At 43.3% G+C, this 12,974-nt stretch overlaps 1 protein-coding gene across 3 annotated transcripts in view; it reads right to left on the bottom strand.

Moving 5' to 3' along the window:
• Nucleotides 1-12,974, bottom strand: part of LOC124555142 (elongation of very long chain fatty acids protein AAEL008004-like) — a 913,230-nt gene that overhangs the window by 440,194 nt on the left and 460,062 nt on the right. The window lies entirely within an intron of this gene.

Genomic DNA, 12,974 nt, shown 5'->3' with positions numbered 1-12,974 from the left:
ACTGTGTGCACCGGGACTCGAGTGTGGGACTCCTGCCTTCCGCATACAAGTTCTCTGCCGAAGATAGTAGATGAGACACTGCTGGAAGTGAAGCTACAGGAGGGGGGGAGGGGGGGGGCTCGCAAGTCGTACTTGTACTTGGGTAGCTCACTCGGTAGAGCACTTGCCGATGGAAAGCGAAGGTCCCAGGTTCGAGTCACGGTCCGGAATACGTTTTTGGTCTTTCAGGAAGTCTCAAATCAGCGCATACTGCACAGTGACAATTTAGTCTTAAAATAACAAATTTTGAATGTTAGCCGGTAAAGCGGACTGAAGACTCCACCAGGGTGGCAATACCGTTGTGTTTACGTACACGAAACAGGAGGCGGAGGTAAAACAGCGTACACTCCAGTACTCTCACAAGTACACCGCTGCCACACGCTACACACCCATTCGTAAAAGTCCTACATAACACAACAGTTAGGCCTCGACCGCCACTATTGTTTGACGCTATTTGCACAGATAGCTGTGACAATATTTATTCACCGTGTAACATGTATGAAATTGTAGTATCCGGTCACTCTAATATAGGATGCCTAGGAAGCTGTGTTCTCATATCGCTAGACAACAATTCAGGCAAATAATGTTAATCGAGTTTATTACATTAAGTTAAATTGACAATACTGAACGTTGCGTATTCACAAAAGTGTGCCGGCCGCGGTGGTCTAGCGGTTCTGGTGCTGCAGTCCGGAATCGCGGGACTGCTACGGTCGCAGGTTCGAATCCTGCCTCGGGCATGGGTGTGTGTGATGTCCTTAGGTTAGTTAGGTTTAAGTAGTTCTAAGTTCTAGGGGACTTATGACCTAAGATGTTGAGTCCCATAGTGCTCAGAGCCATTTGAACCATTTTTGAACAAAAGTGTGTCGCAAGCAAATGCCGACATGCAAATAATCAATGTCCTCTGGTATATGCAATATCAATGCAAGCAAACAAAACAGTTCGTAAGTCAATGCTATGGCGTTTGTATGACGGCTTGTATTCCACTGCCCCCGCGGGTAAGCGGTGCGGCGCTTCTATTCTCCTCGTACAAATGCCGCTCCAGCCGTGGTGTCGGGTTCGTCAGCGTACTATCGTCTGACGTCGTCTCTCAGCCCTCTCTGATCTTCCGTTCTTGAGCTTCGTGCCGGCGCTTGTCGTTACGCCGGAACAGAAATCATGTTTCATCTGAATGAAACACCGCCAGCTTTAATTATAATGCTTAATTTATTCGTGAAAAGTTAATGCCGTACGCCGTTTTTGAAATTCTGTTGTCTTATTCGCACATAATTACTCGTTCATTACGGTATCTTTTAGAACTTAATCCCATAGGCACAACTATTTTTATGAGTTTTCTCGCTGGTCTAATAAAACAATATTTATCAATATCGCCAGTGATATACTCACTGAGTGCCCTTTCTTCGTCTTCATCATCATCATCATCATCATCTTCTTCTTCTTCGCGCGGGATTAGCCGAGCGGTCTAAGGCGCTGCAGTCATGGGCTGTGCAGCTGGTCCCGGTGGAGGTTCGAGTCCTCCCTCGGGCTTGGGTGTGTGTGTTTGTCCTTAGGATAATTTAGGTTCAATAGTCTGCAAGCTTAGGGACTGATGACCATAGCATTTAAGTCCCATAAGATTTCACACACATTTGAACATTTTCTTCTTCTTCTTCTTTGGGGTAGATACTTGAATCTCATTTCAGTCATCGTTGTGTTCTTCTCGCAGTAATTTGCACATCATCGACTTACTCAACTTCAACATTTTGTTTGCACGTTTCGTTACCGTTGCCGTCATCACTGTCACTCTTTCTCCTTCTCGTCGTTAATAACGCTAATAACGATAACAGAGAACTTTCATGGTAGCCTGAGGAGCCATTTTACACGATCACTTTCCATGATTACCCTGCGATGTAACAATGCACACTACTGTGAACTGAAAGTGGCTGTACCCAGTCACGTGATCAAGTTAATTCGCACGGTTCTCTTCATCGATTAATACAATAAAATTTACAGCTAGGCCAAACTTAAGCACGAGGTAGTACACGTATCATAATACATGAACTATTCAGCAGAAATGAATGAAAGAAGTGCGGGCGTATTTTGCAGACGTCTCCCATTCGTGCACGGAAAGCTGGACGGCACGTGGCGTGACTGTAGTGTCAAATGGGGCTGACCCTGCATCACGACGCAGTTGAAGGTTGAACCGACGAAAAAAATGTGTGTGTGTGTGTGTGTGTGTGTGTGTGTGTGTGTGTCAGTTACGGCGCACTGTGGCTGTGTTCTTCATTGCAACATGCTCCGGAGACAAAGTTTGGATGACTTTACATGGGGAAGAATCATCAGAAAACTGGAAGAAAGACGAAGTGTGACGAGTCTAGGCCAGGAATTTGGTATTTCTCACACCATTGTCCCACGTGCATGAACAGCGTTCCGAACCAAAGGAGCCGGCCGTTATGCCCTAGCTGTTCTAGGCGCTTCAGTCTGGAACCACTCGACCGCTACGGTCGCAGGTTCGAATCCTGCCTCGGACATAGATGTGTGTGATGTCCTTACGTTAGTTAGGTTTAAGTAGTTCTAAGTTCTAGGGGACTGATGACCTCAGATGTTAAGTCCCATAGTGCTCAGAGCCATTTGAACCATTTTTGAACCAACGGCACTGCTGCCCGAAGGAGAGGACGTGCTCGACCGCGGTCAACTACAGCAGCAGATGACCGCCACATTGTGCACAGGAGTGAAGAGGTCCACGTCAAATAGCGAGTGCAATTGCAACCACATTCAACTGGACTGCAAGGCACGCCATCTCACACTTCACCAGTGGCACAGCGACAACATGGGAATGGTCTAATTTCCCGACAACCAGTACGTAACACCCGCACGTCGGCGACACCGTTTGCTGCGGTACTAAGAGCGGAGGTGCTGGACCACTGAGGACCGGAATCACTTGCTCTTCTCGGATGAGAGCAGGTTTAGTCTGAGTGTGACTCCGAACCTATCCTTATGTGACGAGAGGTGGGAACACGTAATGCACGCAGGGGCATTTCCGAACATAATGATTTAGGTGATCCAGGTGTTAAGATGTGGAGGGATATGTCGTATAGGCGTCCTGGCCATCAAATCTTTGAACACTCACTAGTCAATGTTATTGTAACACTGTACTCCTTCCTCATGTGTTTCTTTTGTGGGATGCATTCGGCCCTGACTTCATTTTTATGGATGACTATGCGCATCGAACAGCGCCGGCGGAGGAGCTCTCGGAATGAGAGGATAAACGACGAATGGACTGGCCTGTCCGTTCTCCCGACTTAAATCCCATCGAACTCGAATGGAATGCATTGGGGAGACGTGGCTAAATGTCTGTGAGCACTATGGGACTTGACATCTGAAGTCATCAGTCCCCTAGAACTTAGAACTACTTAAACCTAACTAACCTAAGGACGTCATACACATCCATGCCCGAAGCAGGATTCGAACCTGCGACCGTAGCGGTCGCGCGGTTCCAGACTGTAGCGCCTAGAACCGCTCGGCCACTACGGCCGGCTGAGGAGACGTGTTGCAGTACGTTCACATGCGACAACGACCATTCAGCAGTCGTTAACTGCGTTGGTGGAGGAACTGAACGATCTCCTACAAGAACTCGTTACCAACCGCACGGCCAGCGAGTGAGCACGTTGCAGAGGATGCACTGCCGTCCACGGTGATCACACAGCCTATTACCAACCATGTTCCTTTTTATAATGTCCACGGGACTATTAAAAACACCTGTGACTTCAGTGTAATTATTATAATTTCTGTTCTGCACTATACTGTAGCAGTTCGTTCTATGTGTGGTCCACTTTTCGTCGAGCTTTGTTACTTGACAGTGACACATCATCCGAAAGTTACTGTCATCCTTAAGTGCTGCACATTATTGTATCTAAAATATTTTTACGTCATAATAATTATTACTTGTTTACATCAGTGCTTAGAACGTCTCTTTCGGCATAACTTCTAAGAAATTGCAGTTCATAAAAATACAGGACTTGAAATGCTTTCGTCCTAAAATGTGGTTCAAATGGTTCAAATGGCTCTGAGCACTACGGGACTCAACTGCTGTGGTCATCAGTCCCCTAGAACTTAGAACTACTTAAACCTAAATAACCTAAGGACATCACACACACCCATGCCCGAGGCAGGATTCGAACCTGCGACCGTAGCAGCAGCGCGGCTCCGGACTGGAGCGCCTAGAACCGCACGGCCACCGCGGCCGGCCCTAAAATGTGATAAGTACATGTGTCACGAAACTGATTTCACAACTGTAATAGCAGTAAAAATATAAAGCCGTAGCACGCACTCACAATTATCAGTATTTCACTTAGCATTACGATTGTGAACACAGGTCTGTACGCTGCGGCTAGGCGAGCGTGTAAACCGTAGGTTACCGACCAATGGTCAGCAAGAGCTAAAATATGGTTAGCGAAACGTTTAAAATTTCAAGGTTTTACACGTTTTAAATTATTAATCGCTTGATACGCGGGCGGTGCAGCGCCGCACACTCGGTGAGTAGTGGTGAGCGCGGGTGGAACCTGAGGAAGGCAAGTGATCGACGTCATAGCATGGCATGAGCCAGTGTGCACAATAACTTGACGATTTAATTGTTGCTGTCAGAAGCGGGGCGGTGCAGTGCCGCACACTCGGTGAGTAGTGGTGAGCGCGGGTGGAACCTGAGGAAGGCAAGTGATCGACGTCATAGCATGGCATGAGCCAGTGTGCACAATAACTTGACGATTTAATTGTTGCTGTCAGAAGCGGAGAAAATCGGCGCTAGTTGAAAGATATTGATTTATCTTCGTGCGCTGTAAACGTTAGCTGGCCGAAGTGCCCTAGCGGTTCTAGGCGCTTCAGTCTGGAACCGCGCGACCGCTACGGTCGCAGGTTCGAATCCTGCCTCGGGCATGGATGTGTGTGATGTCCTTAGGTTAGTTAGGTTTAGGTAGTTCTAAGTTCTAGGGGACTGATGATCTCCGATGTTAAGTCCCATAGTGCTCAGAGCAATTTTTTTTTTTTTTTTGTATACGTTAGGTTACCCCTAGACGCGAAGAATTATTCTACGCATCGTTAAGTATGATAGTGCCAACACTGTGAGAAGCTACCGTCCCCTCACCGCTCTTCTCCCCTCGGCACTTCGCCTCTTTCACACAGAATTCGTTGGCTGTCGAAGGGTAACAAGCTCTGGCAGATGATACGAACTCAGACGAGAGGTTGAGTTGTTTCAAGCTGAGCAAAAATAAAAGACTTACTAGAGCCGTATCCTGATCCCGCATTGCAGATGAATTTGGTTTATTTTTTCAGTATTTGCACACACTTGAATAAGTTGAAAGTGCAATTGCCAGGTTCCGGGAACAGAGGAATCTTTGTGCTTTTACTTTGTGCTTTACTGCTAACTTCAATTATGAATACGTAAAACTGGTCGGTCTAAGGCGCTGCAGTCATGGACTGTGCGGCTGTTCCGGCGGAGGTTCGAGTCCTCCCTCGGGCATGGGTGTGTGTGTTTGTCCTTAGGATAATTTATGTTAAGTAGTGTGTAAGCTTAGGGACTGATGACCTTAGCAGTTAAGTCCCATAAGATTTCGCACACATTTGAACATTTTAAAATTGGCGAAAACAATTATTCTACATTCGCGAAATTAGAAGCACTGGCTGATGACAAAGCGTTTGACACAGTTATGAAAAAAGTACAAGATATCATCAAGAGTCATTTGCAAATGTCTACTGGTGAATTCAGTCAGTACTTCCCAGAATATAACATAAGCTGAAGTTCACCAAACACTGTTTCGAATCCCTTTTAGCACTGATGCTGGAGAAGTTGCAGAAGAAATGCAGGAAGAGCTCACTGAATTCCGACATGATAGAAACTGTAAGGACGCATTTGAATCAGGTTCTCTTGAGCGGTTATGATGTAACAAAACTATTTAATACAGTAAAATTCGAGAAATTTCACTAGCTTACCCTTTTCTCCGCAACTTCTTTATGATTTGCTGGTGGTTAGGCACGTCCAGGAATCGATCGAAAGGAAGTGATGACATGCGTGTAGCTTTGAGCGGTAATATTAGCCCCAGGATTACCGAACTTGTACAGAAGATGCGAGCTCAAAAATCACATGGATGGAAACAGAATTTGATTTTCTTCTAAAAATGTTGTGTTTTCTATTATAATAGTACTGTTAACGAATGTTACTCTTAAGTTTAACGAAAATGTTAAACATTTTGATTGAAGGTTATTTTTAGATTGACACACTTTATTCTTCTTGAACTTTGTGGTACCTGCTAACAACACATAAATCATAGTGGTCCTTGATAAAAAAAAAAAGGTTGAGAACCACTGGGTTGGAACGCAATTTCTTTGACTCGTTTCCGTCTTCCTTCTTGAAGACACTCTTTCCGTTATTTTATTTTTCATGGTGGAGAATCTTTCCCTTGATGTTTATCCTCACTCACATTCCTGTGGTTTGGCGGCCCTCCCTGTGGGCTTAGCTGTTGTCAGCAGGTGGCGTCAGACAGTGAAGGTGCGCTTTTCCTTGGCTGGAATATTCCCTGCAGGCTGTCAGATCCAAACCCACCCATATGGGGAGAAGCTCACGCAGACAATTGAAAAATATCCTCTGTTTAACAGAACTTGTAATGTCTAGAACCCCTCGCAATTTTCGAGACTTAGTTGCCATGCTGTTTTATTCTCTGAAAGTTAGCTGAGAAATTTGGAATTTTGCGTACATATTACTGTAAGCGATTTTACTATTTTCTGTGTGGCGGGAGCTGGGGAGGGCAAGGTGAGAGGCGGTCATGACCCCCCCCCCCCCCCCCCCCGCCCCCGTGGAACCACGCCTATCTCAGCTACTGTCTTCTAATATGTCGAAGTCGTAGCTTTCCTAATCACTCTACAATTGCGGGCATTTCTTAAAATGAAGATATCTCTGTAGCTGCGGGCATTTCTTAAAATAAGAAAATGTAGCTCTCACACAGTTAATTCCAAAATAATTGTAACATTGGTGAAAGATTAATACAGAATTGACTCAGATGCAGACAACATAATGTGACATTTTGGAAGTACATTTCTTTAGATGGTACTCTGAAGTATCAGAGATGTCAATTGTTTATGTGAGAGCGATGGTATGAACAAAATCCGTGACACGGAGATAAAAATTTTCATCGTTTGTAAAGTACAGCGTATCGACAGATTCAAACCAACAAATACATGGCATACCATAAGTCATAGGGAACACTAACACGAATGAAGACATATGTTAGTGCGAGCTGAAAAGTAAACATGGAGCCGCAGACGAGCCGTCTGTGAGATAACTGCGAATGCGTGGTCACTAGCTACCATCGATTGTCAAAAGAAGAGGGAATCGAGTTTCTTCCGGGAGAATAGACGTTAGACACCTGTTGGTACCGAAACATTACACAAGGAAATAGTGTGTAATTAAATCACTTCTTATTTATTTAATTACACAAAGTAACAAATATTTTATCGTTAGAGGTTGATATCTATCTGGATCTTAATAAAGGTACTCAGGGCATCGACCATGAAACGCGCAGCTTTATTACGTATCAGCTTTACAGGAAAGTTAAGAATTTTAAAGAACGAACATACAAAGTTTAATCAAGGAATAAGAAGAAAGCAAATTCTGCAAGCATCCAGATATCGAAATGAAGAAACATTGGAGCTCGACTCTCTAACGAATGTTTTATGTCCAGTGATATTGACGAGCATCATTCCAAATATTTGTGTTTCGATGTTTTACAGCGATAAAGGGCAATTGCGCAAATATGGAGTTTTATGTAAGTCCCATTCTCCAGTATTGTGCTCTGCTCGGCAATGCATGAAGCACCTGCTTTTTTTTGTTTTTTGTTTTTGTTTTCATTCGTAAGAAGAGGCTCCGTCAATGCTCTTGTAATCATTTGTTGAAAGAAAGTACATTTTCCGAGAGTCAATACGAGAGAAAACGAAATATAACAGTTACTATATCTGATTCGCGCAAACGTGGTTATGAAATGAATATGGAATACATTATTGTACACCGTCTACAAGGTACCACTAAAGTCAGTCTTTATGTCCAAACTCTGGATGACTTCCGGCTAACAAATAAAGACGTAATAGAAGCATATAAATTTTAGGAAGTGCAGCACGTAATATTTTCGCTAAGTTAAAGCAACCAAATCAAATTATCTCAGATCAATTTTTATCACAATCGTTTCTTAAGATGCTTGTTCTAGCTATCTGTTTCACAATTAACAGTTCCTTGGGACTCTCGATTTACAAAGCACAAAACTTAAGAAACTTCGCAACTTAAAACCTATGAAGTGGCTACTGGAAAATTCTGTACGAATCAGAGGAGTTTTGAAGTAAATGCACGAAGCGGCACGATTCTAAATAATCCAATTGGTCCATTCGATTGAAGCACGTCGTTCGACAAGCCTATCGCACTTTCGCTAGAAGACTCTACGAGAACTTGTGCCGTACGAGTATGCCCCGACGAACTTCGGTCAGCTATCCGCGATTGCCTCAGATTACCTTCGGGCGGCGACTAATTGAAAGAGGCTCCGTATCTTGGCCTGCCCGCTACTCTGTGACCTGACTCCTCTTGACCTTTTCCTGTGGGAATACACTAAGAGCGTTGGGCACGAAAGAAAGCTACAAACAACACATCTATTCTTTTAAGGGTTTTTGAATTCCATTCTGCCTTTTTTTCTTTTTTTTTAACCTGGTTTCCACCCTGATTATCTTTATGAAATATGTATCTCCTGTCTCTGAAACCCTCTTCAGTTTGGGAATATCATTAATTAATTATTTCATGTGTGTGTGTGTGTGGGAAGGGGGGGGGGGGCGACAAGGAGAAGAAGGGTGGATCTCTTAATTCAATCCCCAATCATCAAAATATACGTCAAAAACAGATTAAGAGCCTTTTTGATATCCATCTTCACTTCAATACCCTCTGCAACGCTGTATGCTAAAATGCAAAAATAGCTTGCAGGAACATACGCGAAACTGAGCGCTACTTAGATTACCAGATCATACAATTATTGTAAATTATATGCATCTTATAGCAGTAATTCGGATTTCCTCTAAGTAACAGAATCACTCTTAGATAGCAGTGATTCGGATTTCCGCTAAAGTAGCAGGATCACTCTTGGATGTTATTCAACGTCTTCGTAATCGATAGTGCTACATACACTGTCATCGGTCTTAATAGACTGTGTATGGGCATCGAGTAAATATTCTATGCCCTCACAATTAACTGGAATTTACCATGTATTTCTTCTCGTGTGCTGAGTCGAAACATCATTAAGAAAGGCTTCCATCAAGGAGTAAGAAAATAAAAGAAGAATAAAAGCGAAGTGCTTCATTAGATCCGTTTCATATATGTTGCAATTCACACCATTAGCTCTACCTTCAGTATATTTTTAGAGGGTGATAATACCAGTGAAAATTAATCGTCCACAAATATGGACTGAAAGAACAGAGAGAGATAGATAGAGAGAGAGAGAGAGAGAGAGAGAGAGAGAGTTCTACTAGATGGGACTGCAAGAAAATCAAAAGTAGTCATCAGGGATCGAACATATGATCTTTACATGCACCATTAGAATTGCATCGTCGATGAAGAAAAGTGGAATCAGGTACAGTATTTCACGTCTCAAGATGACAAGACCTTCAAAACTAGTGAGAAAGACGTAGCTGCAGTCCACCAGCAACCTGCAATACTGGACGATTCGACTACACGGTGCCCAAGCATAAGTACCGCAGCCAACGACGGTAGACTAGCAACTCAGAGCGCGGTGAACACAACTGGAAGTGTTACTTGCTAAAAAATTTAGCAACAGAAATCGTGCAGTTCAGTAGTCCCGAAGAGTGAGCAACAGTTACGAGACAGGAAATTTGTTTTTGTTTTGTTTTTATTTAATTCAGTATGAACTACTGTAATTATAGTTACCTAACAGAGTAATTGTGAGAAGATAATTAACGTGCTCTACCTGTAGATAAATGATGATTAATTGTGTTGCTCAAGTTCTCACTTTGGTCATAACTTCTCCAGCGCACTTCCCTGTGATAATGAAGTCTCAACAAACATACCTACGAGCTGACAGCTGCAACATTAAACGTCAAAAGCGACTGAGGGGAAGGCAATCTGGTAACCACAATTTCCACGTTCATAGTTCAGTCAGTCAGCTGACTAGAAGACAGCTCTATCCCAGTTGCAGTCGTCCAGCCTTTGTATCGTTGGTCAGCCACAACAATAAATCACAACCGTAAAGGGGTCGAGCGCATGAGTCCGTACAGTGCAACAGCTTGAGAAGAAATATTTGTCTAGGAGAGTCGGCAGAAATGGCTCAACCCAATTATGGAAGACACAGTTAGTAAATACAAATGGCGGAGGACGGAACCACAGCAGCCATTGTCGCGGCAGCGGAGGACCACATTGCATTCTTTAACGGAACCCAAGACAAACTGAAGATAGACTTAATCCAGTTCGTTATCCAGTTGAAGATAGAGCAGGCAGACATGTATGAATAGGAATATCGTAAACAGTACAGCAACCCGATTTACAGTGTCTGTGGTAAAGGGTACTTCGAGTAGCACTGCCATTTCCTCATTTCCTGTTTCATCCGCGAATGTTATATGGGGAGAAAATTGTCTGTAAGCCTTCTCACCAACTATGCTTTCTCCAATTTTATTGTCACGATCATTTTGCGAGTTATATGCCTGAGGAAGTAAACTGTTGTTTGACTTGTCTTGGAACGTATACTTTGAGTTTTAACATCAAAATTTGTGAGGTCTTAGCACAGAGGTAACGAACGAAAAGGACACGAATATGGTACGTCTTTTAAGATTTTGTGCAGTGTCCGACTTATTCCCTAAAATCTTAGGGCGACGTTTTTGATGTGTAACAAGGTTTCCTAGCTCACCCAGGGTTTTTGTAAATGATCAGACAACCACATTTTCCTGTGATTCTATTTTAGATTGTGTTTTAATTGCCAAGTTTAGAACATCTGGCCATTTTTGACGCTATTTTACACGATGTGAGCTAGTGTGATTGTGCGACTAATCATGGATGTGTCTGAGAGAGAAAGTGAGAGTGATTTTGTCTTAAGACAGCGTTTATTTCTTCTATCGTACTATCCCATTATATATGATACGGCACAGAACTGCCAACACGCAATACACTTTAGACAATCATGTGCCAAGTATATCAGTAGAGAGGAAAACGTACATTATTAAATCTCTGAAATGTTTCGTGTTAAGTTTGTATTCCTGTATTCCATCTGCACAATTGCATATGTGTCAGCGCGTGTTCAGAGCACATGAAGATAAGATGTTACTCACTCGAAACTAGTTATGCATTGGAATAACAACTACAACAACAACAGGAAGTACTGACTTCAGTCTTATATTAATATCTAAAACGTTATTCTAAAGTTACGATGTTCAGACTAAGTCCATAATGGATAAAACAAATTTTTAGATTTTTCTCCAGAAAGTTAGACAAGTATTTACTTTCGAATTCAGTGACTATGACTTAAATTTTGACCGCTGACACTCCGCTTCCACAAACCCAGGTCTGAACGTAAGGTTCCTTGTCCCAGCGCTAAGCAGAAATATTTACCGAGTTTTCTTACCTACTGTAACAGAGAGAGGCAATTATACAGCCTTATCCTCAACCATTCTCTTCTTTATCTTAAGAAAATGGATATTTAGGCTCTGTTTGTTGTCAGAAGATCTAAAACGTCATTCTCTCGAGTCAGTTTTCTAATTCCTCAAGGTAGATATCGCTTAGGCGTTTTGCACAATATCGCAGTAATTCTTGCCCAGCCCCCTTACCCATAGCTCGTGTGTTGAGCGCTCTCCTTACTAAGATAGAACCATCGGAAAATTTAAGCGCGACGTTCTCCAGGGTTACCCACGTCATTCTGCCACTCTTGTTCCTGAGGTAAGTGGTCTACAAGAACTGTTTTTGACTCACTTTGACGCGTACTTCCACTCGAAATTTTTCTTATGTGGACTCCTTATTAGCTATGGTAGAGATCTCCATGTTAATAACTGTGAGGCTACCATTGGCGTCGGCTAATCCTTTCGGTATGTAGTCCAGTCGAGAGTTGCGGTTTGGCTTCTATCTACTTCTGGTGTCAGTAAACTCTCTTCCTAGTAGACATGATAACTGCCGGCTGGAGTGGCCGTGCGGTTCTAGGCGCTACAGTCTGAAGCCGAGCGACCGCTACGGTCGCAGGTTCGAATCCTGCCTTGGGCATGGATGTGTGTGATGTCCTTAGGTTAGTTAGGTTTAAGTAGCTCTAAGTTCTAGGGGGCTTATGACCTCAGCAGTTGAGTCCCATAGTGCTCAGAGCCATCTGAACCATCCAGACATGATAACTGTTAAGAAGTGACACAATTTCCGGGATTTACCTGTGTTTAACTTATACCGTATGAATATTCCCTCGTTCTGAACCGTACCGAGGGTAGTGGTGCAGTGGCTAGCACATCGGATTAGTAATCTAGGGGAATCGGGTTCCAGGTCATGCCCGGTCATTCAAATCTAGGTTTTCCTTAAGTGAATTAAGGTGAATGACAGGATGGTTCCTTTAACGCGACCGTGGCCGAGTCCCTTCCAGTCCAAGTCTGATTCAAACCGTTGCTCTGACTCTTAGAGACCTCATCGTTGGTGTCTTCGTGAAACCCTGCCCTTCCTTTCCTTTTCTTTCTAACTTGAAAATAACATTGTTTCCCTGTATATTTAATGGTTCCTAACTTACAGTATTCTTCTCTCCCAATGCAGCACGCAACAGATCATATAAAAACGAAACGCTAGTGTGTGACACGTGCACTGCTGTCCGAGCACTGGCTTCCTGGCAGTTATGTTCATAATGTAGTTATTTTCAAAGCATCACTTAGAAATACATATTTATCTACGAGCGCATCATGATATCACAAGA

The sequence above is a fragment of the Schistocerca americana genome, chromosome X, assembly GCF_021461395.2.
Source record: "Schistocerca americana isolate TAMUIC-IGC-003095 chromosome X, iqSchAmer2.1, whole genome shotgun sequence".
NCBI classification, from domain to species: Eukaryota; Metazoa; Arthropoda; class Insecta; order Orthoptera; family Acrididae; genus Schistocerca; species Schistocerca americana.
The sequence above is the reverse complement of the archived record's forward strand: the minus strand, read 5'-3'. Positions and strand labels throughout refer to the sequence as shown.